General features: G+C 40.5%; 1 protein-coding gene across 1 annotated transcript in view; it reads right to left on the reverse strand.

Moving 5' to 3' along the window:
• The window catches only part of adcy1a (adenylate cyclase 1a), a 306,215-nt gene that overhangs the window by 177,474 nt on the left and 101,049 nt on the right, over positions 1 to 27,692 (reverse strand). The window lies entirely within an intron of this gene.

Here is a 27,692-nt window from a genome sequence, read left to right on the forward strand (position 1 = left end):
ACTTCAGGTAGCCATAATGTGAGAGTGTATCTTCTTCAGTAAGCCATAATGTGACAAAGTATAACTTCAGTAAGCCATAATGTGACAAAGTATAACTTCAGGAAGCCATAATGTGAGAGTATAACTTCAGGAAGCCATAATGTGAGAGTGTAACTTCTTCAGTAGGCCATAATGTGAGAGAGTGTAACTGCAGGAAGCCATAATGTGAGAGAGTGTAACTTCAGGAAGCCATAATGTGAGAGAGTGTAACTTCAGGAAGCCATAATGTGAGAGTGTAACTTCTTCAGTAAGCCATAATGTGAGAGAGTGTAACTTCAGGAAGCCATAATGTGACAAAGTTAACTTCAGGAAGCCATAATGTGAGAGAGTGTAACTTCAGGAAGCCATAATGTGAGAGTGTAACTTCAGGAAGCCATAATGTGAGAGAGTGTAACTTCAGGAAGCCATAATGTGAGAGTGTAACTTCTTCAGTAGGCCATAATGTGAGAGAGTTTAACTTCAGGAAGCCATAATGTGACAAAGTATAACTTCAGGAAGCCATAATGTGAGAGAGTGTAACTTCAGGAAGCCATAATGTGAGAGAGTGTAACTTCAGGAAGCCATAATGTGAGAGAGTGTAACTTCAGGAAGCCATAATGTGAGAGAGTATAACTTCAGGAAGCCATAATGTGAGAGAGTGTAACTTCAGGTAGCCATAATGTGAGAGAGTGTAACTTCAGTAGCCATAATGTGACAAAGTATAACTTCAGGAAGCCATAATGTGAGAGTGTAACTTCTTCAGTAGGCCATAATGTGAGAGAGTGTAACTTCAGGAAGCCATAATGTGAGAGTGTAACTTCAGGAAGCCATAATGTGAGAGAGCATAACTTCAGGAAGCCATAATGTGAGAGTGTAACTTCTTCAGGAAGCCATAATGTGAGAGAGTGTAACTTCAGGAAGCCATAATGTGACAAAGTATAACTTCAGGAAGCCATAATGTGAAAGTGTAACTTCAGGAAGCCATAATGTGAGAGTGTAACTTCAGGAAGCCATAATGTGAGAGTGTAACTTCAGGAAGCCATAATGTGAGAGAGTGTAACTTCAGGAAGCCATAATGTGAGAGAGTGTAACTTCAGGAAGCCATAATGTGAGAGAGTGTAACTTCAGGAAGCCATAATGTGAGAGAGTGTAACTTCTTCAAGCCATAATGTGAGAGAGTGTAACTTCAGAAGCCATAATGTGAGAGAGTGTAACTTCAGGAAGCCATAATGTGAGAGAGTAACTTCAGGAAGCCATAATGTGAGAGAGTGTAACTTCAGGAAGCCATAATGTGAGAGTGTAACTTCAGGAAGCCATAATGTGAGAGAGTGTAACTTCAGGAAGCCATAATGTGAGAGAGTGTAACTTCAGGAAGCCATAATGTGAGAGAGTGTAACTTCAGGAAGCCATAATGTGAGAGAGTGTAACTTCAGGAAGCCATAATGTGAGAGAGTGTAACTTCAGGAAGCCATAATGTGAGAGAGTGTAACTTCAGGAAGCCATAATGTGAGAGTGTAACTTCAGGAAGCCATAATGTGAGAGAGTGTAACTTCAGGAAGCCATAATGTGAGAGAGTATAACTTCAGGAAGCCATAATGTGAGAGAGTGTAACTTCAGGAAGCCATAATGTGAGAGAGTGTAACTTCAGGAAGCCATAATGTGAGAGAGTGTAACTTCAGGAAGCCATAATGTGAGAGAGTGTAACTTCAGGAAGCCATAATGTGAGAGAGTGTAACTTCAGGAAGCCATAATGTGAGAGAGTGTAACTTCAGGAAGCCATAATGTGAGAGAGTGTAACTTCAGGAAGCCATAATGTGAGAGAGTGTAACTTCAGGAAGCCATAATGTGAGAGTGTAACTTCAGGAAGCCATAATGTGAGAGAGCGTAACTTCAGGAAGCCATAATGTGAGAGAGTGTAACTTCAGGAAGCCATAATGTGAGAGAGTGTAACTTCAGGAAGCCATAATGTGAGAGAGTGTAACTTCAGGAAGCCATAATGTGAGAGAGTGTAACTTCAGGAAGCCATAATGTGAGAGAGTAACTTCAGGAAGCCATAATGTGAGAGAGTGTAACTTCAGGAAGCCATAATGTGAGAGAGTGTAACTTCAGGAAGCCATAATGTGAGAGAGTGTAACTTCAGGAAGCCATAATGTGAGAGAGTGTAACTTCAGGAAGCCATAATGTGAGAGAGTGTAACTTCAGGAAGCCATAATGTGAGAGAGTGTAACTTCAGGAAGCCATAATGTGAGAGAGTGTAAATTCAGGAAGCCATAATATGAGAGTGTAACTTCAGGAAGCCATAATGTGAAAGTATAACTTCAGGAAGCCATAATGTGACAGAGTGTAACTTCAGGAAGCCATAATGTGACAAAGTGTAACTTCATAAGTGAAGCCATAATGTGAGAGAGTATAACTTCAGGAAGCCATAATGTGAGAGAGTGTAACTTCAGGAAGCCATAATGTGAGAAAGTATAACTTCAGGAAGCCATAATGTGAGAGAGTGTAACTTCAGGAAGCCATAATGTGAGAGAGTGTAACTTCAGGAAGCCATAATGTGAGAGAGTGTAACTTCAGGAAGCCATAATGTGAGAGAGTGTAACTTCAGTAAGCCATAATGTGAGAGAGTGTAACTTCAGGAAGCCATAATGTGAGAGAGTGTAACTTCAGGAAGCCATAATGTGAGAGAGTGTAACTTCAGGAAGCCATAATGTGAGAGAGTGTAACTTCAGGAAGCCATAATGTGAGAGAGTGTAACTTCAGGAAGCCATAATGTGAGAGAGTGTAACTTCAGGAAGCCATAATGTGAGAGAGTGTAACTTCAGGAAGCCATAATGTGAGAGAGTGTAACTTCAGTAAGCCATAATGTGAGAGAGTGTAACTTCAGGAAGCCATAATGTGAGAGAGTGTAACTTCAGGAAGCCATAATGTGAGAGAGTGTAACTTCAGGAAGCCATAATGTGAGAGAGTGTAACTTCAGGAAGCCATAATGTGAGAGAGTGTAACTTCAGGAAGCCATAATGTGAGAGAGTGTAACTTCAGGAAGCCATAATGTGAGAGAGTGTAACTTCAGGAAGCCATAATGTGAGAGAGTGTAACTTCAGTAAGCCATAATGTGAGAGAGTGTAACTTCAGGAAGCCATAATGTGAGAGAGTGTAACTTCAGGAAGCCATAATGTGAGAGAGTGTAACTTCAGGAAGCCATAATGTGAGAGAGTGTAACTTCAGGAAGCCATAATGTGACAAAGTATAACTTCAGGAAGCCATAATGTGAGAGTGTAACTTCTTCAGTAAGCCATAATGTGACAAAGTATAACTTCAGGAAGCCATAATGTGAGAGAGTGTAACTTCAGGAAGCCATAATGTGACAAAGTATAACTTCAGGAAGCCATAATGTGAGAGTGTAACTTCAGGAAGCCATAATATGAGAGTGTAACTTCAGGAAGCCATAATGTGAGAGTGTAACTTCAGTAAGCCATAATGTGAGAGAGTGTAACTTCAGGAAGCCATAATGTGAGAGAGTGTAACTTCAGGAAGCCATAATGTGAGAGAGTGTAACTTCAGGAAGCCATAATGTGAGAGTGTAACTTCAGGAAGCCATAATGTGAGAGAGTGTAACTTCAGTAAGCCATAATGTGAGAGAGTGTAACTTCAGGAAGCCATAATGTGAGAGAGTGTAACTTCAGGAAGCCATAATGTGAGAGTGTAACTTCAGGAAGCCATAATGTGAGAGAGCGTAACTTCAGGAAGCCATAATGTGAGAGTGTAACTTCAGTAGCCATAATGTGAGAGAGTGTAACTTCAGGAAGCCATAATGTGACAGAGTATAACTTCAGGAAGCCATAATGTGAGAGAGTGTAACTTCAGGAAGCCATAATGTGAGAGAGTGTAACTTCAGGAAGCCATAATGTGAGAGAGTGTAACTTCAGGAAGCCATAATGTGAGAGAGTATAACTTCAGGAAGCCATAATGTGAGAGAGTGTAACTTCAGGAAGCCATAATGTGAGAGAGTGTAACTTCAGTAGGCCATAATGTGACAGAGTATAACTTCAGGAAGCCATAATGTGAGAGTGTAACTTCTTCAGTAAGCCATAATGTGAGAGAGTGTAACTTCAGGAAGCCATATTGTGAGAGAGTGTAACTTCAGGAAGCCATAATGTGAGAGAGTGTAACTTCAGGAAGCCATAATGTGAGAGTGTAACTTCAGGAAGCCATAATGTGACAAAGTATAACTTCAGGAAGCCATAATGTGACAAAGTATAACTTCAGGAAGCCATAATGTGACAAAGTGTAACTTCAGGAAGCCATAATGTGACAAAGTATAACTTCAGGAAGCCATAATGTGAGAAAGTATAACTTCAGGAAGCCATAATGTGAGAGAGTGTAACTTCAGGAAGCCATAATGTGACAGAGTATAACTTCAGGAAGCCATAATGTGAGAGAGTGTAACTTCAGGAAGCCATAATGTGAGAGAGTGTAACTTCAGGAAGCCATAATGTGAGAGAGTGTAACTTCAGGAAGCCATAATGTGAGAGAGTGTAACTTCAGGAAGCCATAATGTGAGAGAGTGTAACTTCAGGAAGCCATAATGTGAGAGAGTGTAACTTCAGGAAGCCATGATGTGAGAGAGTGTAACTTCAGTTAGCCATAATGTGAGAGAGTGTAACTTCAGGAAGCCATAATGTGAGAGAGTGTAACTTCAGTAAGCCATAATGTGAGAGAGTGTAACTTCAGGAAGCCATAATGTGAGAGAGTGTAACTTCAGGAAGCCATAATGTGAGAGAGTGTAACTTCAGTAAGCCATAATGTGAGAGAGTGTAACTTCAGGAAGCCATAATGTGAGAGTGTAACTTCTTCAGGAAGCCATAATGTGAGAGAGTGTAACTTCAGAAGCCATAATGTGAGAGAGTGTAACTTCAGGAAGCCATAATGTGAGAGAGTGTAACTTCAGGAAGCCATAATGTGAGAGAGTGTAACTTCAGGAAGCCATAATATGAGAGTGTAACTTCAGGAAGCCATAATGTGAGAGTGTAACTTCAGGAAGCCATAATATGAGAGTGTAACTTCAGGAAGCCATAATATGAGAGTGTAACTTCAGGAAGCCATAATGTGAGAGAGTGTAACTTCAGGAAGCCATAATGTGAGAGTGTAACTTCAGGAAGCCATAATGTGAGAGTGTAACTTCAGGAAGCCATAATGTGAGAGAGTGTAACTTCAGTAGCCATAATGTGAGAAGTATAACTTCAGGAAGCCATAATGTGAGAAAGTATAACTTCAGGAAGCCATAATGTGAGAGAGTGTAACTTCAGGAAGCCATAATGTGAGAGTGTAACTTCAGGAAGCCATAATGTGAGAGAGTGTAACTTCAGGAAGCCATAATGTGAGAGAGTGTAACTTCAGGAAGCCATAATGTGAGAGAGTGTAACTTCAGGAAGCCATAATGTGAGAGAGTGTAACTTCAGGAAGCCATAATGTGAGAGAGTGTAACTTCAGGAAGCCATAATGTGAGAGAGTGTAACTTCAGGTAGCCATAATGTGAGAGAGTGTAACTTCAGTAAGCCATAATGTGAGAAAGTGTAACTTCAGGAAGCCATAATGTGAGAGTGTACTTCTTCAGTAAGCCATAATGTGACAAAGTATAACTTCAGGAAGCCATAATGTGAGAGTGTATCTTCTTCAGTAAGCCATAATGTGACAAAGTATAACTTCAGTAGCCATAATGTGACAGAGTATAACTTCAGGAAGCCATAATGTGAGAGTGTAACTTCAGGAAGCCATAATGTGAGAGTATAACTTCAGGAAGCCATAATGTGAGAGTGTAACTTCTTCAGTAGGCCATAATGTGAGAGAGTGTAACTGCAGGAAGCCATAATGTGAGAGAGTGTAACTTCAGGAAGCCATAATGTGAGAGAGTGTAACTTCAGGAAGCCATAATGTGAGAGTGTAACTTCTTCAGTAAGCCATAATGTGAGAGAGTGTAACTTCAGTAGGCCATAATGTGACAAAGTATAACTTCAGGAAGCCATAATGTGAGAGAGTCTAACTTCAGGAAGCCATAATGTGAGAGAGTGTAACTTCAGGAAGCCATAATGTGAGAGTGTAACTTCAGGAAGCCATAATGTGAGAGTGTAACTTCTTCAGTAGGCCATAATGTGAGAGAGTGTAACTTCAGGAAGCCATAATGTGACAAAGTATAACTTCAGGAAGCCATAATGTGAGAGAGTGTAACTTCAGGAAGCCATAATGTGAGAGAGTGTAACTTCAGGAAGCCATAATGTGAGAGAGTGTAACTTCAGGAAGCCATAATGTGAGAGAGTATAACTTCAGGAAGCCATAATGTGAGAGAGTGTAACTTCAGGAAGCCATAATGTGAGAGAGTGTAACTTCAGGCCATAATGTGAGAAGTATAACTTCAGGAAGCCATAATGTGAGAGTGTAACTTCTTCAGTAGGCCATAATGTGAGAGAGTGTAACTTCAGGAAGCCATATTGTGAGAGAGTGTAACTTCAGGAAGCCATAATGTGAGAGAGTGTAACTTCAGGAAGCCATAATGTGAGAGTGTAACATCTTCAGGAAGCCATAATGTGACAAAGTATAACTTCAGGAAGCCATAATGTGACAAAGTATAACTTCAGGAAGCCATTATGTGACAAAGTGTAACTTCAGGAAGCCATAATGTGAGAAGTATAACTTCAGGAAGCCATAATGTGAGAAGTATAACTTCAGGAAGCCATAATGTGAGAGAGTGTAACTTCAGGAAGCCATAATGTGAGAAGTATAACTTCAGGAAGCCATAATGTGAGAGAGTGTAACTTCAGGAAGCCATAATGTGAGAGAGTGTAACTTCAGGAAGCCATAATGTGAGAGAGTGTAACTTCAGGAAGCCATAATGTGAGAGAGTGTAACTTCAGTAAGCCATAATGTGAGAGAGTGTAACTTCAGGAAGCCATAATGTGAGAGAGTGTAACTTCAGGAAGCCATAATGTGAGAGAGTGTAACTTCAGGAAGCCATAATGTGAGAGAGTGTAACTTCAGTAAGCCATAATGTGAGAGAGTGTAACTTCAGGAAGCCATAATGTGAGAGAGTGTAACTTCAGGAAGCCATAATGTGAGAGAGTGTAACTTCAGGAAGCCATAATGTGAGAGAGTGTAACTTCAGGAAGCCATAATGTGAGAGAGTGTAACTTCAGGAAGCCATAATGTGAGAGAGTGTAACTTCAGGAAGCCATAATGTGAGAGAGTGTAACTTCAGTAAGCCATAATGTGAGAGAGTGTAACTTCAGGAAGCCATAATGTGAGAGAGTGTAACTTCAGGAAGCCATAATGTGAGAGAGTGTAACTTCAGGAAGCCATAATGTGAGAGTGTAACTTCAGGAAGCCATAATATGAGAGTGTAACTTCAGGAAGCCATAATATGAGAGTGTAACTTCAGGAAGCCATAATGTGAGAGTGTAACTTCAGGAAGCCATAATATGAGAGAGTGCAACTTCAGGAAGCCATAATGTGAGAGTGTAAATTCAGGAAGCCATAATGTGAGAGTGTAACTTCAGGAAGCCATAATGTGAGAGAGTGTAACTTCAGTAGGCCATAATGTGACAAAGTATAACTTCAGGAAGCCATAATGTGACAAAGTATAACTTCAGGAAGCCATAATGTGAGAGAGTGTAACTTCAGGAAGCCATAATGTGAGAGTGTAACTTCAGGAAGCCATAATGTGAGAGAGTGTAACTTCAGGAAGCCATAATGTGAGAGAGTGTAACTTCAGGAAGCCATAATGTGAGAGAGTGTAACTTCAGGAAGCCATAATGTGAGAGAGTGTAACTTCAGGAAGCCATAATGTGAGAGAGTGTAACTTCAGGAAGCCATAATGTGAGAGAGTGTAACTTCAGGTAGCCATAATGTGAGAGAGTGTAACTTCAGTAGGCCATAATGTGAGAAAGTATAACTTCAGGAAGCCATAATGTGAGAGTGTAACTTCTTCAGTAAGCCATAATGTGACAAAGTATAACTTCAGGTAGCCATAATGTGAGAGTGTATCTTCTTCAGTAAGCCATAATGTGACAAAGTATAACTTCAGTAGGCCATAATGTGACAAAGTATAACTTCAGGAAGCCATAATGTGAGAGTGTAACTTCTTCAGTAGGCCATAATGTGAGAGTATAACTTCAGGAAGCCATAATGTGAGAGTGTAACTTCTTCAGTAGGCCATAATGTGAGAGAGTGTAACTTCAGGAAGCCATAATGTGAGAGAGTGTAACTTCAGGAAGCCATAATGTGAGAGAGTGTAACTTCAGGAAGCCATAATGTGAGAGTGTAACTTCTTCAGTAGGCCATAATGTGAGAGAGTGTAACTTCAGTAAGCCATAATGTGACAAAGTATAACTTCAGGAAGCCATAATGTGACAAAGATTAACTTCAGGAAGCCATAATGTGAGAGAGTGTAACTTCAGGAAGCCATAATGTGAGAGTGTAACTTCAGGAAGCCATAATGTGAGAGAGCATAACTTCAGGAAGCCATAATGTGAGAGAGTGTAACTTCAGGAAGCCATAATGTGAGAGAGAGTAACTTCAGGAAGCCATAATGTGAGAGAGTGTAACTTCAGGTAGCCATAATGTGAGAGAGTGTAACTTCAGTAAGCCATAATGTGAGAGTATAACTTCAGGAAGCCATAATGTGAGAGTGTAACTTCTTCAGTAGGCCATAATGTGAGAGAGTGTAACTTCAGGAAGCCATAATGTGAGAAGTATAACTTCAGGAAGCCATAATGTGAGAGAGTGTAACTTCAGGAAGCCATAATGTGAGAGAGTGTAACTTCAGGAAGCCATAATGTGAGAGAGTGTAACTTCAGAAGCCATAATGTGAGAGAGTGTAACTTCAGGAAGCCATAATGTGAGAGAGTGTAACTTCAGGAAGCCATAATGTGAGAGAGTGTAACTTCAGGAAGCCATAATGTGAGAGTGTAACTTCAGGAAGCCATAATGTGAGAGAGTGTAACTTCAGGAAGCCATAATGTGAGAGAGTGTAACTTCAGGAAGCCATAATGTGAGAGAGTGTAACTTCAGGAAGCCATAATGTGAGAGTGTAACTTCAGGAAGCCATAATGTGAGAGAGTGTAACTTCAGGAAGCCATAATGTGAGAAGTATAACTTCAGGAAGCCATAATGTGAGAGTATAACTTCAGGAAGCCATAATGTGAGAGAGTGTAACTTCAGGAAGCCATAATGTGAGAAGTGTAACTTCAGGAAGCCATAATGTGAGAAGTGTAACTTCAGGAAGCCATAATGTGAGAGAGTGTAACTTCAGGAAGCCATAATGTGAGAAAGTGTAACTTCAGGAAGCCATAATGTGAGAGAGTGTAACTTCAGGAAGCCATAATGTGAGAGAGTGTAACTTCAGGAAGCCATAATGTGAGAGAGTGTAACTTCAGGAAGCCATAATGTGAGAGAGTGTAACTTCAGGAAGCCATAATGTGAGAGAGTGTAACTTCAGGAAGCCATAATGTGAGAGAGTGTAACTTCAGGAAGCCATAATGTGAGAGAGTGTAACTTCAGGAAGCCATAATGTGAGAGAGTGTAAATTCAGGAAGCCATAATATGAGAGTGTAACTTCAGGAAGCCATAATGTGAGAGTGTAACTTCAGGAAGCCATAATATGAGAGTGTAACTTCAGGAAGCCATAATGTGAGAGTGTAACTTCAGGAAGCCATAATGTGAGAGTGTAACTTCAGGAAGACATAATATGAGAGTGTAACTTCAGGAAGCCATAATATGAGAGTGTAACTTCAGGAAGCCATAATGTGAGAGTGTAACTTCAGGAAGCCATAATGTGAGAGAGTGTAACTTCAGGAAGCCATAATGTGAGAGTGTAACTCTTCAGGAAGCCATAATGTGAGAGTGTAACTCTTCAGGAAGCCATAATGTGAGAGTGTAACTTCAGGAAGCCATAATGTGAGAGTGTAACTTCAGGAAGCCATAATGTGAGAGAGTGTAACTTCAGGAAGCCATAATGTGAGAGAGTGTAACTTCAGGAAGCCATAATGTGAGAGTGTAACTTCAGGAAGCCATAATGTGAGAGTGTAACTTCAGGAAGCCATAATGTGAGAGAGTGTAACTTCAGGAAGCCATAATGTGAGAAGTGTAACTTCAGGAAGCCATAATGTGAGAAAGTGTAACTTCAGGAAGCCATAATGTGAGAGTGTAACTTCAGGAAGCCATAATGTGAGAGAGTGTAACTTCAGGAAGCCATAATGTGAGAGAGTGTAACTTCAGGAAGCCATAATGTGAGAGAGTGTAACTTCAGGAAGCCATAATGTGAGAGAGTGTAACTTCAGGAAGCCATAATGTGAGAGAGTGTAACTTCAGGAAGCCATAATGTGAGAGAGTGTAACTTCAGGAAGCCATAATGTGAGAGAGTGTAACTTCAGGAAGCCATAATGTGAGAGAGTGTAACTTCAGGAAGCCATAATGTGAGAGAGTGTAACTTCAGTAAGCCATAATGTGAGAGAGTGTAACTTCAGGAAGCCATAATGTGAGAGTGTAACTTCAGGAAGCCATAATGTGAGAGAGTGTAACTTCAGGAAGTGATAATGTGAGAGAGTGTAACTTCAGGAAGCCATAATGTGAGAGTGTAACTTCAGGAAGCCATAATGTGAGAGAGTGTAACTTCAGGAAGCCATAATGTGAGAGAGTGTAACTTCAGGAAGCCATAATGTGAGAGAGTGTAACTTCAGGAAGCCATAATGTGAGAGTGTAACTTCTTCAGGAAGCCATAATGTGAGAGAGTGTAACTTCAGGAAGCCATAATGTGAGAGAGTGTAACTTCAGGAAGCCATAATGTGAGAGAGTGTAACTTCAGGAAGCCATAATGTGAGAGAGTATAACTTCAGGAAGCCATAATGTGAGAGAGTGTAACTTCAGGAAGCCATAATGTGAGAGAGTGTAACTTCAGGAAGCCATAATGTGAGAGAGTGTAACTTCAGGAAGCCATAATGTGAGAAAGTGTAACTTCAGGAAGCCATAATGTGAGAGTGTAACTTCTTCAGTAAGCCATAATGTGAGAGAGTGTAACTTCAGGAAGCCATAATGTGAGAGTGTAACTTCTTCAGTAAGCCATAATGTGACAAAGTATAACTTCAGAAGCCATAATGTGAGAAGTGTAACTTCAGGAAGCCATAATGTGAGAGTATAACTTCAGGAAGCCATAATGTGAGAGTGTAACTTCTTCAGTAAGCCATAATGTGAGAGAGTGTAACTTCAGGAAGCCATAATGTGAGAGAGTGTAACTTCAGGAAGCCATAATGTGAGAGAGTGTAACTTCAGGAAGCCATAATGTGAGAGTGTAACTTCTTCAGTAAGCCATAATGTGAGAGAGTGTAACTTCAGGAAGCCATAATGTGAGAGATTAACTTCAGGAAGCCATAATGTGAGAGAGTGTAACTTCAGGAAGCCATAATGTGAGAGTGTAACTTCAGGAAGCCATAATGTGAGAGAGCATAACTTCAGGAAGCCATAATGTGAGAGAGTGTAACTTCAGGAAGCCATAATGTGAGAGAGTGTAACTTCAGGAAGCCATAATGTGAGAGAGTGTAACTTCAGGAAGCCATAATGTGAGAGTGTAACTTCAGTAGCCATAATGTGAGAGAGTTTAACTTCAGGAAGCCATAATGTGAGAAAGTATAACTTCAGGAAGCCATAATGTGAGAGAGTGTAACTTCAGGAAGCCATAATGTGAGAGAGTGTAACTTCAGGAAGCCATAATGTGAGAGAGTGTAACTTCAGGAAGCCATAATGTGAGAGAGTATACTTCAGGAAGCCATAATGTGAGAGAGTGTAACTTCAGGAAGCCATAATGTGAGAGAGTGTAACTTCAGTAAGCCATAATGTGAGAAAGTATAACTTCAGGAAGCCATAATGTGAGAGTGTAACTTCTTCAGTAAGCCATAATGTGAGAGAGTGTAACTTCAGGAAGCCATAATGTGAGAGAGTGTAACTTCAGGAAGCCATAATGTGAGAGAGTGTAACTTCAGGAAGCCATAATGTGAGAGTTAACTCTTCAGGAAGCCATAATGTGAGAAGTATAACTTCAGGAAGCCATAATGTGACAAAGTATAACTTCAGGAAGCCATAATGTGAGAGAGTGTAACTTCAGGAAGCCATAATGTGAGAGAGTGTAACTTCAGGAAGCCATAATGTGAGAGAGTGTAACTTCAGGAAGCCATAATGTGAGAGAGTGTAACTTCAGGAAGCCATAATGTGAGAGAGTGTAACTTCAGGAAGCCATAATGTGAGAGAGTGTAACTTCAGGAAGCCATAATGTGAGAGAGTGTAACTTCAGGAAGCCATAATGTGAGAGAGTGTAACTTCAGGAAGCCATAATGTGAGAGAGTGTAACTTCAGTAAGCCATAATGTGAGAGAGTGTAACTTCAGGAAGCCATAATGTGAGAGAGTGTAACTTCAGGAAGCCATAATGTGAGAGAGTGTAACTTCAGGAAGCCATAATGTGAGAGAGTGTAACTTCAGGAAGCCATAATGTGAGAGAGTGTAACTTCAGGAAGCCATAATGTGAGAGTGTAACTTCAGGAAGCCATAATGTGAGAGTGTAACTTCAGGAAGCCATAATGTGAGAGTGTAACTTCAGGAAGCCATAATGTGAGAGAGTGTAACTTCAGGAAGCCATAATGTGAGAGTGTAACTTCAGGAAGCCATAATGTGAGAGTGTAACTTCAGGAAGCCATAATGTGAGAGAGTGTAACTTCAGGAAGCCATAATGTGAGAGTGTAACTCTTCAGGAAGCCATAATGTGAGAGTGTAACTTCAGGAAGCCATAATGTGAGAAGTGTAACTTCAGGAAGCCATAATGTGAGAGTGTAACTTCAGGAAGCCATAATGTGAGAGAGTGTAACTTCAGGAAGCCATAATGTGAGAGAGTGTAACTTCAGGAAGCCATAATGTGAGAGTTAACTTCAGGAAGCCATAATGTGAGAGTGTAACTTCAGGAAGCCATAATGTGAGAGAGTGTAACTTCAGGAAGCCATAATGTGAGAAAGTATAACTTCAGGAAGCCATAATGTGACAAAGTGTAACTTCAGGAAGCCATAATGTGAGAGAGTATAACTTCAGGAAGCCATAATGTGAGAGAGTATAACTTCAGGAAGCCATAATGTGAGAGAGTGTAACTTCAGGAGCCATAATGTGAGAAGTGTAACTTCAGGAAGCCATAATGTGAGAGAGTAACTTCAGGAAGCCATAATGTGAGAGAGTGTAACTTCAGGAAGCCATAATGTGAGAGAGTGTAACTTCAGGAAGCCATAATGTGAGAGAGTGTAACTTCAGGAAGCCATAATGTGAGAGAGTGTAACTTCAGGAAGCCATAATGTGAGAGAGTGTAACTTCAGGAAGCCATAATGTGAGAGAGTGTAACTTCAGGAAGCCATAATGTGAGAGAGTGTAACTTCAGTAAGCCATAATGTGAGAGAGTGTAACTTCAGGAAGCCATAATGTGAGAGAGTGTAACTTCAGGAAGCCATAATGTGAGAGAGTGTAACTTCAGGAAGCCATAATGTGAGAGAGTAACTTCAGGAAGCCATAATGTGAGAGTGTAACTTCTTCAGAAGCCATAATGTGAGAGTGTAACTTCAGGAAGCCATAATGTGAGAGAGTGTAACTTCAGGAAGCCATAATGTGAGAGAGTGTAACTTCAGGAAGCCATAATGTGAGAGTGTAACTTCTTCAGCAAGCCATAATGTGAGAGTGTAACTTCAGTAAGCCATAATGTGAGAGAGTGTAACTTCAGGAAGCCATAATGTGAGAGAGTGTAACTTCAGGAAGCCATAATGTGAGAGAGTGTAACTTCAGGAAGCCATAATGTGAGAGTGTAACTTCAGGAAGCCATAATGTGAGAGAGTGTAACTTCAGGAAGCCATAATGTGAGAGAGTGTAACTTCAGGAAGCCATAATGTGAGAGAGTTAACTCTTCAGGAAGCCATAATGTGAGAGTGTAACTTCTTCAGAGCCATAATGTGAGAAAGTATAACTTCAGGAAGCCATAATGTGAGAGTGTAACTTCAGGAAGCCATATTGTGAGAGAGTGTAACTTCAGGAAGCCATAATGTGAGAGAGTGTAACTTCAGGAAGCCATAATGTGAGAGTGTAACTCTTCAGGAAGCCATAATGTGAGAGTGTAACTCTTCAGGAAGCCATAATGTGAGAAAGTATAACTTCAGGAAGCCATAATGTGGAGAGTATAACTTCAGGAAGCCATAATGTGAGAGAGTGTAACTTCAGAAGCCATAATGTGAGAGAGTATAACTTCAGGAAGCCATATGTGAGAGAGTGTAACTTCAGGAAGCCATAATGTGAGAGAGTGTAACTTCAGGAAGCCATAATGTGAGAGAGTGTAACTTCAGGAAGCCATAATGTGAGAGAGTGTAACTTCAGGAAGCCATAATGTGAGAGAGTGTAACTTCAGGAAGCCATAATGTGAGAGAGTGTAACTTCAGGAAGCCATAATGAGAGAGTGTAACTTCAGTAAGCCATAATGTGAGAGAGTGTAACTTCAGGAAGCCATAAGTGAGAGAGTGTAACTTCAGGAAGCCATAATGTGAGAGAGTGTAACTTCAGTAAGCCATAATGTGAGAGAGTGTAACTTCAGGAAGCCATAATGTGAGAGAGTGTAACTTCAGGAGCCATAATGTGAGAGAGTGTAACTTCAGGAAGCCATAATGTGAGAGAGTGTAACTTCTTCAGTAGCCATAATGTGAGAAGTGTAACTTCAGTAAGCCATAATGTGAAGAGTGTAACTTCAGGAAGCCATAATGTGAGAGAGTGTAACTTCAGGAAGCCATAATGTGAGAGAGTGTAACTTCAGGAAGCCATAATGTGAGAGTGTAACTTCAGGAAGCCATAATGTGAGAGAGTGTAACTTCAGGAAGTCATAATGTGAGAGAGTGTAACTTCAGGAAGCTATAATGTGAGAGTGTAACTTCTTCAGCAAGCCATAATGTGAGAGTGTAACTTCAGTAAGCCATAATGTGAGAGAGTGTAACTTCAGGAAGCCATAATGTGAGAGAGTGTAACTTCAGGAAGCCATAATGTGAGAGTGTAACTTCTTCAGTAGCCATAATGTGAGAGAGTGTAACTTCAGTAAGCCATAATGTGAGAGAGTAAACTTCAGTAAGCCATAATGTGAGAGAGTGTAACTTCAGGAAGCCATAATGTGAGAGAGTGAAACTTCAGGAAGCCATAATGTGAGAGTGTAACTTCAGGAAGCCATAATGTGAGAGAGTGTAACTTCAGGAAGCCATAATGTGAGAGAGTGTAACTTCAGGAAGCCATAATGTGAGAGAGTGTAACTTCAGGAAGCCATAATGTGAGAAGTGTAACTTCAGGAAGCCATAATGTGAGAGAGTGTAACTTCAGGAAGCCATAATGTGAGAGAGTGTAACTTCAGGAAGCCATAATGTGAGAGAGTGTAACTTCAGGAAGCCATAATGTGAGAGAGTGTAACTTCAGGAAGCCATAATGTGAGAGAGTGTAACTTCAGGAGCCATAATGTGAGAGAGTGTAACTTCATAAGCCATAATGTGAGAGAGTGTAACTTCAGGAAGCCATAATGTGAGAAGTGTAACTTCAGGAAGCCATAATGTGAGAGAGTGTAACTTCAGAAGCCATAATGTGAGAGAGTGTAACTTCAGGAAGCCATAATGTGAGAGAGTGTAACTTCAGGAAGCCATAATGTGAGAGAGTGTAACTTCAGGAAGCCATAATGTGAGAGAGTGTAACTTCATCAGTAGCCATAATGTGAGAGAGTGTAACTTCAGTAAGCCATAATGAGAGAGTGTAACTTCAGGAAGCCATAATGTGAGAGAGTGTAACTTCAGTAAGCCATAATGTGAGAGAGTGTAACTTCAGGAAGCCATAATGTGAGAGTAACTTCAGGAAGCCATAATGTGAGAGAGTGTAACTTCAGGAAGCCATAATGTGAGAGAGTGTAACTTCAGGAAGCTATAATGTGAGAGTGTAACTTCTTCAGCAAGCCATAATGTGAGAGTGTAACTTCAGTAAGCCATAATGTGAGAGAGTGTAACTTCAGGAAGCCATAATGTGAGAGAGTGTAACTTCAGGAAGCCATAATGTGAGAGTGCAACTTCTTCAGTAAGCCATAATGTGAGAGAGTTAACTTCAGGAAGCCATAATGTGAGAGAGTGTAACTTCAGTAAGCCATAATGTGAGAGAGTGTAACTTCAGGAAGCCATAATGTGAGAGAGTGTAACTTCAGGAAGCCATAATGTGAGAGAGTGTAACTTCAGGAAGCCATAATGTGAGAGAGTAACTTCAGTAAGCCATAATGTGAGAGAGTGTAACTTCAGGAAGCCATAATGTGAGAGAGTGTAACTTCAGAAGCCATAATGTGAGAGAGTGTAACTTCAGGAAGCCATAATGTGAGAGTGTAACTTCAGTAAGCCATAATGTGAGAGAGTGTAACTTCAGGAAGCCATAATGTGAGAGAGTGTAACTTCAGGAAGCCATAATGTGAGAGAGTGTAACTTCAGTAAGCCATAATGTGAGAGAGTGTAACTTCAGGAAGCCATAATGTGAGAGTGTAACTTCAGGAAGCCATAATGTGAGAGAGTGTAACTTCAGGAAGCCATAATGTGAGAGTGTAACTTCAGGAGCCATAATGTGAGAGTGTAACTTCAGGAAGCCATAATGTGAGAGTGTAACTTCAGAAGCCATAATGTGAGAGTGTAACTTCAGAAGCCATAATGAGAGAGTGTAACTTCAGTAAGCCATAATGTGAGAGTGTAACTTCAGGAAGCCATAATGTGAGAATGTAACTTCAGGAAGCCATAATGTGAGAGAGTGTAACTTCAGGAAGCCATAATGTGAGAGAGTGGTAACTTCAGGAAGCCATAATGTGAGAGAGTATAACTTCAGGAAGCCATAATGTGAGAGAGTATAACTTCAGGAAGCCATAATGTGAGAGAGGTAACTTCAGAAGCCATAATGTGAGAAGTGTAACTTCAGGAAGCCATAATGTGAGAGAGTGTAACTTCAGGAAGCCATAATGTGAGAGAGTGTAACTTCAGGAAGCCATAATGTGAGAGTGTAACTTCAGGAAGCCATAATGTGAGAGAGGTAACTTCAGGAAGCCATAATGTGAGAGAGTGTAACTTCAGGAAGCCATAATGTGAGAGAGTAACTTCAGGAAGCCATAATGTGAGAGAGTGTAACTTCAGGAAGCCATAATGTGAGAGAGTGTAACTTCAGGAAGCCAAATGTGAGAGGTGTAACTTCTTCAGGAAGCCATAATGTGAGAGTGTAACTTCAGGAAGCCATAATGTGAGAGAGTGTAACTTCAGGAAGCCATAATGTGAGAGAGTGTAACTTCAGGAAGCCATAATGTGAGAGTGTAACTTCAGGAAGCCATAATGTGAGAGAGTGTAACTTCAGGAGCCATAATGTGAGAGAGTGTAACTTCAGGAAGCCATAATGTGAGAGAGTGTAACTTCAGGAAGCCATAATGTGAGAGAGTGTAACTTCAGGAAGCCATAATGTGAGAGAGTGTAACTTCAGGAAGCCATAATGTGAGAGAGTGTAACTTCAGGAAGCCATAATGTAGAGAGTGTAACTTCAGGAAGCCATAATGTGAGAGAGTGTAACTTCAGGAAGCCATAATGTGAGAGAGTGTAACTTCAGGAAGCCATAATGTGAGAGAGTGTAACTTCAGGAAGCCATAATGTGAGAGAGTGTAACTTCAGGAAGCCATAATGTGAGAGAGTGTAACTTCAGGAAGCCATAATGTGAGAGAGTGTAACTTCAGGAAGCCATAATGTGAGAGAGTGTAACTTCAGGAAGCCATAATGTGAGAGAGTGTAACTTCAGGAAGCCATAATGTGAGAGAGTGTAACTTCAGGAAGCCATAATGTGAGAGTGTAACTTCAGGAAGCCATAATGTGAGAGTGTAACTTCAGGAAGCCATAATGTGAGAGTGTAACTTCAGGAAGCCATAATGTGAGAGTGTAACTTCAGGAAGCCATAATGTGAGAGAGTGTAACTTCAGGAAGCCATAATGTGAGAGTGTAACTTCAGGAAGCCATAATGTGAGAGTGTAACTTCAGGAAGCCATAATGTGAGAGAGTGTAACTTCAGTAAGCCATAATGTGAGAAAGTATAACTTCAGGAAGCCATAATGTGAGAAGTGTAACTTCAGGAAGCCATAATGTGAGAGAGTGTAACTTCAGGAAGCCATAATGTGAGAGTGTAACTTCAGGAAGCCATAATGTGAGAGAGTGTAACTTCAGGAAGCCATAATGTGAGAGAGTGTAACTTCAGGAAGCCATAATGTGAGAGAGTGTAACTTCAGGAAGCCATAATGTGAGAGTGTAACTTTCAGTAGCCATAATGTGAGAGAGTGTAACTTCAGGAAGCCATAATGTGAGAGAGTGTAACTTCTTCAGGAAGCCATAATGTGAGAGAGTGTAACTTCAGGAAGCCATAATGTGAGAGAGTGTAACTTCAGGAAGCCATAATGTGAGAGTGTAACTTCAGGAAGCCATAATGTGAGAGTGTAACTTCAGTAGCCATAATGTGAGAGAGTGTAACTTCAGGAAGCCATAATGTGAGAGTGTAACTTCAGGAAGCCATAATGTGAAAGTGTAACTTCAGGAAGCCATAATGTGAGAGAGTATAACTTCAGGAAGCCATAATTGAGAGAGTGTAACTTCAGGAAGCCATAATGTGAGAGAGTATACTTCAGGAGAGCCATAATGTGAGAGAGTGTAACTTCAGGAAGCCATAATGTGAGAGAGTGTAACTTCAGGAAGCCATAATGTGAGAGAGTGTAACTTCAGGAAGCCATAATGTGACAAAGTATAACTTCAGAAGCCATAATGTGAGAGAGTGTAACTTCAGGAAGCCATAATGTGACAGAGTGTAACTTCAGGAAGCCATAATGTGAGAGAGTTAACTTCAGGAGGCCATAATGTGACAAAGTATAACTTCAGGAAGCCATAATGTGGAGAAGTATAACTTCAGGAAGCCATAATGTGAGAGAGTGTAACTTCAGGAAGCCATAATGTGAGAGTGTAACTTCAGTAGCCATAATGTGAGAGAGTGTAACTTCAGGAAGCCATAATGTGAGAGAGTGTAACTTCAGGAAGCCATAATGTGAGAGAGTGTAACTTCAGGAAGCCAGCACAAAGTGTTTCAGGAAATAAAGTGTGAACTTCTTCAGTAGGCCATAATGTGAGAGAGTGTAACTTCAGGAAGCCATAATGTGACAAAGTATAACTTCAGGAAGCCATAATGTGAGAGAGTGTAACTTCAGGAAGCCATAATGTGAGAGAGTGTAACTTCAGGAAGCCATAATGTGAGAGAGTGTAACTTCAGGAAGCCATAATGTGAGAGAGTGTAACTTCAGGAAGCCATAATGTGAGAGAGTGTAACTTCAGGAAGCCATAATGTGAGAGAGTGTAACTTCAGGAAGCCATAATGTGAGAAGTATAACTTCAGGAAGCCATAATGTGAGAGTGTAACTTCTTCAGGAAGCCATAATGTGACAAAGTATAACTTCAGGAAGCCATAATGTGAGAGTGTAACTTCTTCAGGAAGCCATAATGTGAGAAGTGTAACTTCAGGAGGCCATAATGTGAGAAGTATAACTTCAGGAAGCCATAATGTGAGAGAGTCTAACTTCAGGAAGCCATAATGTGAGAGAGTGTAAATTCAGGAAGCCATAATATGAGAGTGTAACTTCAGGAAGCCATAATGTGAGAGTATAACTTCAGGAAGCCATAATGTGAGAGTGTAACTTCAGTAGGCCATAATGTGAGAGTATAACTTCAGGAAGCCATAATGTGAGAGTGTAACTTCTTCAGTAGGCCATAATGTGAGAGAGTGTAACTTCAGGAAGCCATATTGTGAGAGAGTGTAACTTCAGGAAGCCATAATGTGAGAGAGTGTAACTTCAGGAAGCCATAATGTGAGAGTGTAACTCTTCAGGAAGCCATAATGTGAGAGTGTAACTTCAGGAAGCCATAATGTGAGAGAGTGTAACTTCAGGAAGCCATAATGTGAGAGAGTGTAACTTCAGGAAGCCATAATGTGAGAAAGTATAACTTCAGGAAGCCATAATGTGAGAGAGTGTAACTTCAGGAAGCCATAATGTGAGAGAGTGTAACTTCAGGAAGCCATAATGTGAGAGAGTGTAACTTCAGTAGGCCATAATGTGACAAAGTATAACTTCAGGAAGCCATAATGTGACAAAGTATAACTTCAGGAAGCCATAATGTGAGAGGGTGTAACTTCAGGAAGCCATAATGTGAGAGTGTAACTTCAGGAAGCCATAATGTCAGAGAGTGTAACTTCAGGAAGCCATAATGTGAGAGAGTGTAACTTCAGGAAGCCATAATGTGAGAGAGTGTAACTTCAGGAAGCCATGATGTGAGAGTGTAACTTCTTCAGTAGGCCATAATGTGAGAGAGTTTAACTTCAGGAAGCCATAATGTGACAAAGTTAACTTCAGGAAGCCATAATGTGAGAGAGTGTAACTTCAGGAAGCCATAATGTGAGAGAGTGTAACTTCAGGAAGCCATAATGTGAGAGAGTGTAACTTCAGGAAGCCATAATGTGAGAGAGTGTAACTTCAGGAAGCCATAATGTGAGAGAGTGTAACTTCAGGAGCCATAATGTGAGAGAGTGTAACTTCAGTAGGCCATAATGTGACAAGTATAACTTCAGGAAGCCATAATGTGAGAGTGTAACTTCTTCAGTAAGCCATAATGTGACAAAGTATAACTTCAGGAAGCCATAATGTGAGAGTGTAACTTCTTCAGTAAGCCATAATGTGAGAGAGTGTAACTTCAGTAGGCCATAATGTGACAAAGTATAACTTCAGGAAGCCATAATGTGAGAGAGTGTAACTTCAGGAAGCCATAATGTGAGAGTGTAACTTCAGGAAGCCATAATGTGAGAGTGTAACTTCTTCAGTAGCCATAATGTGAGAGTGTAACTTCAGGAAGCCATAATGTGAGAGTGTAACTTCTTCAGTAGGCCATAATGTGAGAGAGTGTAACTTCAGGAAGCCATATTGTGAGAGAGTGTAACTTCAGGAAGCCATAATGTGAGAGAGTGTAAATTCAGGAAGCCATAATATGAGAGTGTAACTTCAGGAAGCCATAATGTGAGAGTATAACTTCAGGAAGCCATAATGTGAGAGTGTAACTTCTTCAGTAGGCATAATGTGAGAGTATAACTTCAGGAAGCCATAATGTGAGAGTGTAACTTCTTCAGTAGGCCATAATGTGAGAGAGTGTAACTTCAGGAAGCCATATTGTGAGAGAGTGTAACTTCAGGAAGCCATAATGTGAGAGAGTGTAACTTCAGGAAGCCATAATGTGAGAGTGTAACTCTTCAGGAAGCCATAATGTGAGAGTGTAACTTCAGGAAGCCATAATGTGAGAAGTATAACTTCAGGAAGCCATAATGTGAGAGAGTGTAACTTCAGGAAGCCATAATGTGAGAAAGTGTAACTTCAGGAAGCCATAATGTGAGAGAGTGTAACTTCAGGAAGCCATAATGTGAGAGAGTGTAACTTCAGGAAGCCATAATGTGAGAGAGTGTAACTTCAGTAGGCCATAATGTGACAAAGTATAACTTCAGGAAGCCATAATGTGAGAAAGTATAACTTCAGGAAGCCATAATGTGAGAGAGTGTAACTTCAGGAAGCCATAATGTGAGAGTGTAACTTCAGGAAGCCATAATGTCAGAGAGCGTAACTTCAGGAAGCCATAATGTGAGAGAGTGTAACTTCAGGAAGCCATAATGTGAGAGAGTGTAACTTCAGGAAGCCATGATGTGAGAGTGTAACTTCTTCAGTAGGCCATAATGTGAGAGAGTTTAACTTCAGGAAGCCATAATGTGACAAAGTATAACTTCAGGAAGCCATAATGTGAGAGAGTGTAACTTCAGGAAGCCATAATGTGAGAGAGTGTAACTTCAGGAAGCCATAATGTGAGAGAGTGTAACTACAGGAAGCCATATGTGAGAGAGTGTAACTTCAGGAAGCCATAATGTGAGAGAGTGTAACTTCAGGAAGCCATAATGTGAGAGAGTGTAACTTCAGTAGCCATAATGTGACAAAGTATAACTTCAGGAAGCCATAATGTGAGAGTGTAACTTCTTCAGTAAGCCATAATGTGACAAGTATAACTTCAGGAAGCCATAATGTGAGAGTGTATCTTCTTCAGTAAGCCATAATGTGACAAAGTATAACTTCAGTAGGCCATAATGTGACAAAGTATAACTTCAGGAAGCCATAATGTGAGAGAGTCTAACTTCAGGAAGCCATAATGTGAGAGTATAACTTCAGGAAGCCATAATGTGAGAGTGTAACTTCTTCAGTAGGCCATAATGTGAGAGTATAACTTCAGGAAGCCATAATGTGAGAGTGTAACTTCTTCAGTAGGCCATAATGTGAGAGAGTGTAACTTCAGGAAGCCATATTGTGAGAGAGTGTAACTTCAGGAAGCCATAATGTGAGAGAGTGTAACTTCAGGAAGCCATAATGTGAGAGTGTAACTCTTCAGGAAGCCATAATGTGAGAGTGTAACTCTTCAGGAAGCCATAATGTGAGAAAGTATAACTTCAGGAAGCCATAATGTGACAAAGTGTAACTTCAGGAAGCCATAATGTGAGAAAGTATAACTTCAGGAAGCCATAATGTGAGAAAGTATAACTTCAGGAAGCCATAATGTGAGAGAGTGTAACTTCAGGAAGCCATAATGTGAGAGAGTGTAACTTCAGGAAGCCATAATGTGAGAGAGTGTAACTTCAGGAAGCCATAATGTGAGAGAGTGTAACTTCAGGAAGCCATAATGTGAGAGAGTGTAACTTCAGGAAGCCATAATGTGAGAGAGTGTAACTTCAGGAAGCCATAATGTGAGAGAGTGTAACTTCAGGAAGCCATAATGTGAGAGAGTGTAACTTCAGGAAGCCATAATGTGAGAGAGTGTAACTTCAGGAAGCCATAATGTGAGAGAGTGTAACTTCAGTTAGCCATAATGTGAGAGAGTGTAACTTCAGTAAGCCATAATGTGAGAGAGTGTAACTTCCGGAAGCCATAATGTGAGAGAGTGTAACTTCAGGAAGCCATAATGTGAGAGAGTGTAACTTCAGGAAGCCATAATGTGAGAGAGTGTAACTTCAGTAAGCCATAATGTGAGAGAGTGTAACTTCAGGAAGCCATAATGTGAGAGAGTGTAACTTCAGGAAGCCATAATGTGAGAGTGTAACTTCAGGAAGCCATAATGTGAGAGAGTGTAACTTCAGGAAGCCATAATGTGAGAGAGTGTAACTTCAGGAAGCCATAATGTGAGAGAGTGTAACTTCAGGAAGCCATAATGTGAGAGAGTGTAACTTCAGGAAGCCATAATGTGAGAGAGTGTAACTTCAGGAAGCCATAATGTGAGAGAGTGTAACTTCAGGAAGCCATAATGTGAGAGAGTGTAACTTCAGGAAGCCATAATGTGAGAGTGTAACTTCTTCAGTAAGCCATAATGTGAGAGAGTGTAACTTCAGGAAGCCATAATGTGAGAGAGTATAACTTCAGGAAGCCATAATGTGAGAGAGTGTAACTTCAGGAAGCCATAATGTGAGAGAGTGTAACTTCAGGAAGCCATAATGTGAGAGAGTGTAACTTCAGGAAGCCATAATGTGAGAGAGTGTAACTTCAGGAAGCCATAATGTGAGAGAGTGTAACTTCAGGAAGCCATAATGTGAGAGAGTGTAACTTCAGTAGGCCATAATGTGAGAAAGTGTAACTTCAGGAAGCCATAATGTGAGAGTGTAACTTCTTCAGTAAGCCATAATGTGACAAAGTATAACTTCAGGTAGCCATAATGTGAGAGTGTAACTTCTTCAGTAAGCCATAATGTGACAAAGTATAACTTCAGAAGCCATAATGTGAGAAAGTATAACTTCAGGAAGCCATAATGTGAGAGAGTCTAACTTCAGGAAGCCATAATGTGAGAGAGTGTAAATTCAGGAAGCCATAATATGAGAGTGTAACTTCAGGAAGCCATAATGTGAGAGTATAACTTCAGGAAGCCATAATGTGAGAGTGTAACTTCTTCAGTAGGCCATAATGTGAGAGTATAACTTCAGGAAGCCATAATGTGAGAGTGTACTTCTTCAGTAAGCCATAATGTGAGAGAGTGTAACTTCAGGAAGCCATATTGTGAGAGAGTGTAACTTCAGGAAGCCATAATGTGAGAGAGTGTAACTTCAGGAAGCCATAATGTGAGAGTGTAACATCTTCAGGAAGCCATAATGTGAGAGTGTAACGTCTTCAGGAAGCCATAATGTGACAAAGTATAACTTCAGGAAGCCATAATGTGAGAGAGTGTAACTTCAGGAAGCCATAATGTGACAAAGTATAACTTCAGGAAGCCATAATGTGAGAGAGTGTAACTTCAGGAAGCCATAATGTGAGAGAGTGTAACTTCAGGAAGCCATAATGTGAGAGAGTGTAACTTCAGTAGGCCATAATGTGAGAAAGTATAACTTCAGGAAGCCATAATGTGACAAAGTATAACTTCAGGAAGCCATAATGTGAGAGGGTGTAACTTCAGGAAGCCATAATGTGAGAGTGTAACTTCAGGAAGCCATAATGTCAGAGAGCGTAACTTCAGGAAGCCATAATGTGAGAGAGTGTAACTTCAGGAAGCCATAATGTGAGAGAGTGTAACTTCAGGAAGCCATGATGTGAGAGTGTAACTTCTTCAGTAGCCATAATGTGAGAGAGTGTAACTTCAGGAAGCCATAATGTGACAAGTATAACTTCAGGAAGCCATAATGTGAGAGAGTGTAACTTCAGGAAGCCATAATGTGAGAGAGTGTAACTTCAGGAAGCCATAATGTGAGAGAGTGTAACTTCAGGAAGCCATAATGTGAGAGAGTGTAACTTCAGGAAGCCATAATGTGAGAGAGTGTAACTTCAGGAAGCCATAATGTGAGAGAGTGTAACTTCAGTAGGCCATAATGTGAAAGTATAACTTCAGGAAGCCATAATGTGAGAGTGTAACTTCTTCAGTAAGCCATAATGTGACAAAGTATAACTTCAGGTAGCCATAATGTGAGAGTATCTTCTTCAGTAAGCCATAATGTGAGAAAGTATAACTTCAGTAAGCCATAATGTGAGAAAGTGTAACTTCAGGAAGCCATAATGTGAGAGAGTGTAACTTCAGGAAGCCATAATGTGAGAGAGTGTAACTTCAGTAAGCCATAATGTGAGAGAGTGTAACTTCAGGAAGCCATAATGTGAGAGAGTGTAACTTCAGGAAGCCATAATGTGAGAGAGTGTAACTTCAGGAAGCCATAATGTGAGAGAGTGAAACTTCAGGAAGCCATAATGTGAGAGAGTGTAACTTCAGGAAGCCATAATGTGAGAGAGTGTAACTTCAGGAAGCCATAATGTGAGAGAGTGAAACTTCAGGAAGCCATAATGTGAGAGAGTGTAACTTCAGGAAGCCATAATGTGAGAGAGTGTAACTTCAGGAAGCCATAATGTGAGAGAGTGTAACTTCAGGAAGCCATAATGTGAGAGAGTGTAACTTCAGGAAGCCATAATGTGAGAGAGTGTAACTTCAGGAAGCCATAATGTGAGAGAGTGTAACTTCAGGAAGCCATAATGTGAGAGAGTGTAACTTCAGGAAGCCATAATGTGAGAGAGTGTAACTTCAGGAAGCCATAATGTGAGAGAGTATAACTTCAGGAAGCCATAATGTGAGAGAGTGTAACTTCAGGAAGCCATAATGTGAGAGAGTGTAACTTCAGGAAGCCATAATGTGAGAGAGTGTAACTTCAGGAAGCCATAATGTGAGAGTGTAACTTCTTCAGTAGGCCATAATGTGAGAGAGTGTAACTTCAGGAAGCCATAATGTGAGAGTATAACTTCAGGAAGCCATAATGTGAGAGAGTGTAACTTCAGGAAGCCATAATGTGAGAGAGTGTAACTTCAGGAAGCCATAATGTGAGAGAGTGTAACTTCAGGAAGCCATAATGTGAGAGAGTGTAACTTCAGGAAGCCATAATGTGAGAGAGTGTAACTTCAGGAAGCCATAATGTGAGAGAGTGTAACTTCAGTAGGCCATAATGTGACAAAGTATAACTTCAGGAAGCCATAATGTGAGAGTGTAACTTCTTCAGTAAGCCATAATGTGACAAAGTATAACTTCAGGAAGCCATAATGTGAGAGTGTAACTTCTTCAGTAAGCCATAATGTGAGAGAGTGTAACTTCAGAGGCCATAATGTGAGAAAGTATAACTTCAGGAAGCCATAATGTGAGAGAGTCTAACTTCAGGAAGCCATAATGTGAGAGAGTGTAAATTCAGGAAGCCATAATATGAGAGTGTAACTTCAGGAAGCCATAATGTGAGAGTATAACTTCAGGAAGCCATAATGTGAGAGTGTAACTTCTTCAGTAAGCCATAATGTGAGAGTGTAACTTCAGGAAGCCATAATGTGAGAGTGTAACTTCTTCAGTAAGCCATAATGTGAGAGAGTGTAACTTCAGGAAGCCATAATGTGAGAGAGTGTAACTTCAGGAAGCCATAATGTGAGAGAGTGTAACTTCAGGAAGCCATAATGTGAGAGTGTAACATCTTCAGGAAGCCATAATGTGAGAGTGTAACTCTTCAGGAAGCCATAATGTGAGAAGTATAACTTCAGGAAGCCATAATGTGAGAGAGTGTAACTTCAGGAAGCCATAATGTGAGAGAGTGTAACTTCAGGAAGCCATAACGTGAGAGAGTGTAACTTCAGGAAGCCATAATGTGAGAGAGTGTAACTTCAGGAAGCCATAATGTGAGAGAGTGTAACTTCAGTAGGCCATAATGTGAGAGAGTATAACTTCAGGAAGCCATAATGTGACAAAGTATAACTTCAGGAAGCCATAATGTGAGAGAGTGTAACTTCAGGAAGCCATAATGTGAGAGTGTAACTTCAGGAAGCCATAATGTCAGAGAGCGTAACTTCAGGAAGCCATAATGTGAGAGAGTGTAACTTCAGGAAGCCATAATGTGAGAGAGTGTAACTTCAGGAAGCCATGATGTGAGAGTGTAACTTCTTCAGTAGGCCATAATGTGAGAGAGTGTAACTTCAGGAAGCCATAATGTGACAAAGTATAACTTCAGGAAGCCATAATGTGAGAGAGTGTAACTTCAGGAAGCCATAATGTGAGAGAGTGTAACTTCAGGAAGCCATAATGTGAGAGAGTGTAACTTCAGGAAGCCATATTGTGAGAGAGTGTAACTTCAGGAAGCCACAATGTGAGAGAGTGTAACTTCAGGTAGCCATAATGTGAGAGAGTGTAACTTCAGTAGGCCATAATGTGACAAAGTATAACTTCAGGAAGCCATAATGTGAGAGTGTAACTTCTTCAGTAAGCCATAATGTGACAAAGTATAACTTCAGGTAGCCATAATGTGAGAGTGTATCTTCTTCAGTAAGCCATAATGTGACAAAGTATAACTTCAGTAGGCCATAATGTGACAAAGTATAACTTCAGGAAGCCATAATGTGAGAGAGTCTAACTTCAGGAAGCCATAATGTGAGAGAGTGTAAATTCAGGAAGCCATAATATGAGAGTGTAACTTCAGGAAGCCATAATGTGAGAGT

Source organism: Oncorhynchus kisutch, linkage group LG13 (assembly GCF_002021735.2).
Source record: "Oncorhynchus kisutch isolate 150728-3 linkage group LG13, Okis_V2, whole genome shotgun sequence".
NCBI classification, from domain to species: Eukaryota; Metazoa; Chordata; class Actinopteri; order Salmoniformes; family Salmonidae; genus Oncorhynchus; species Oncorhynchus kisutch.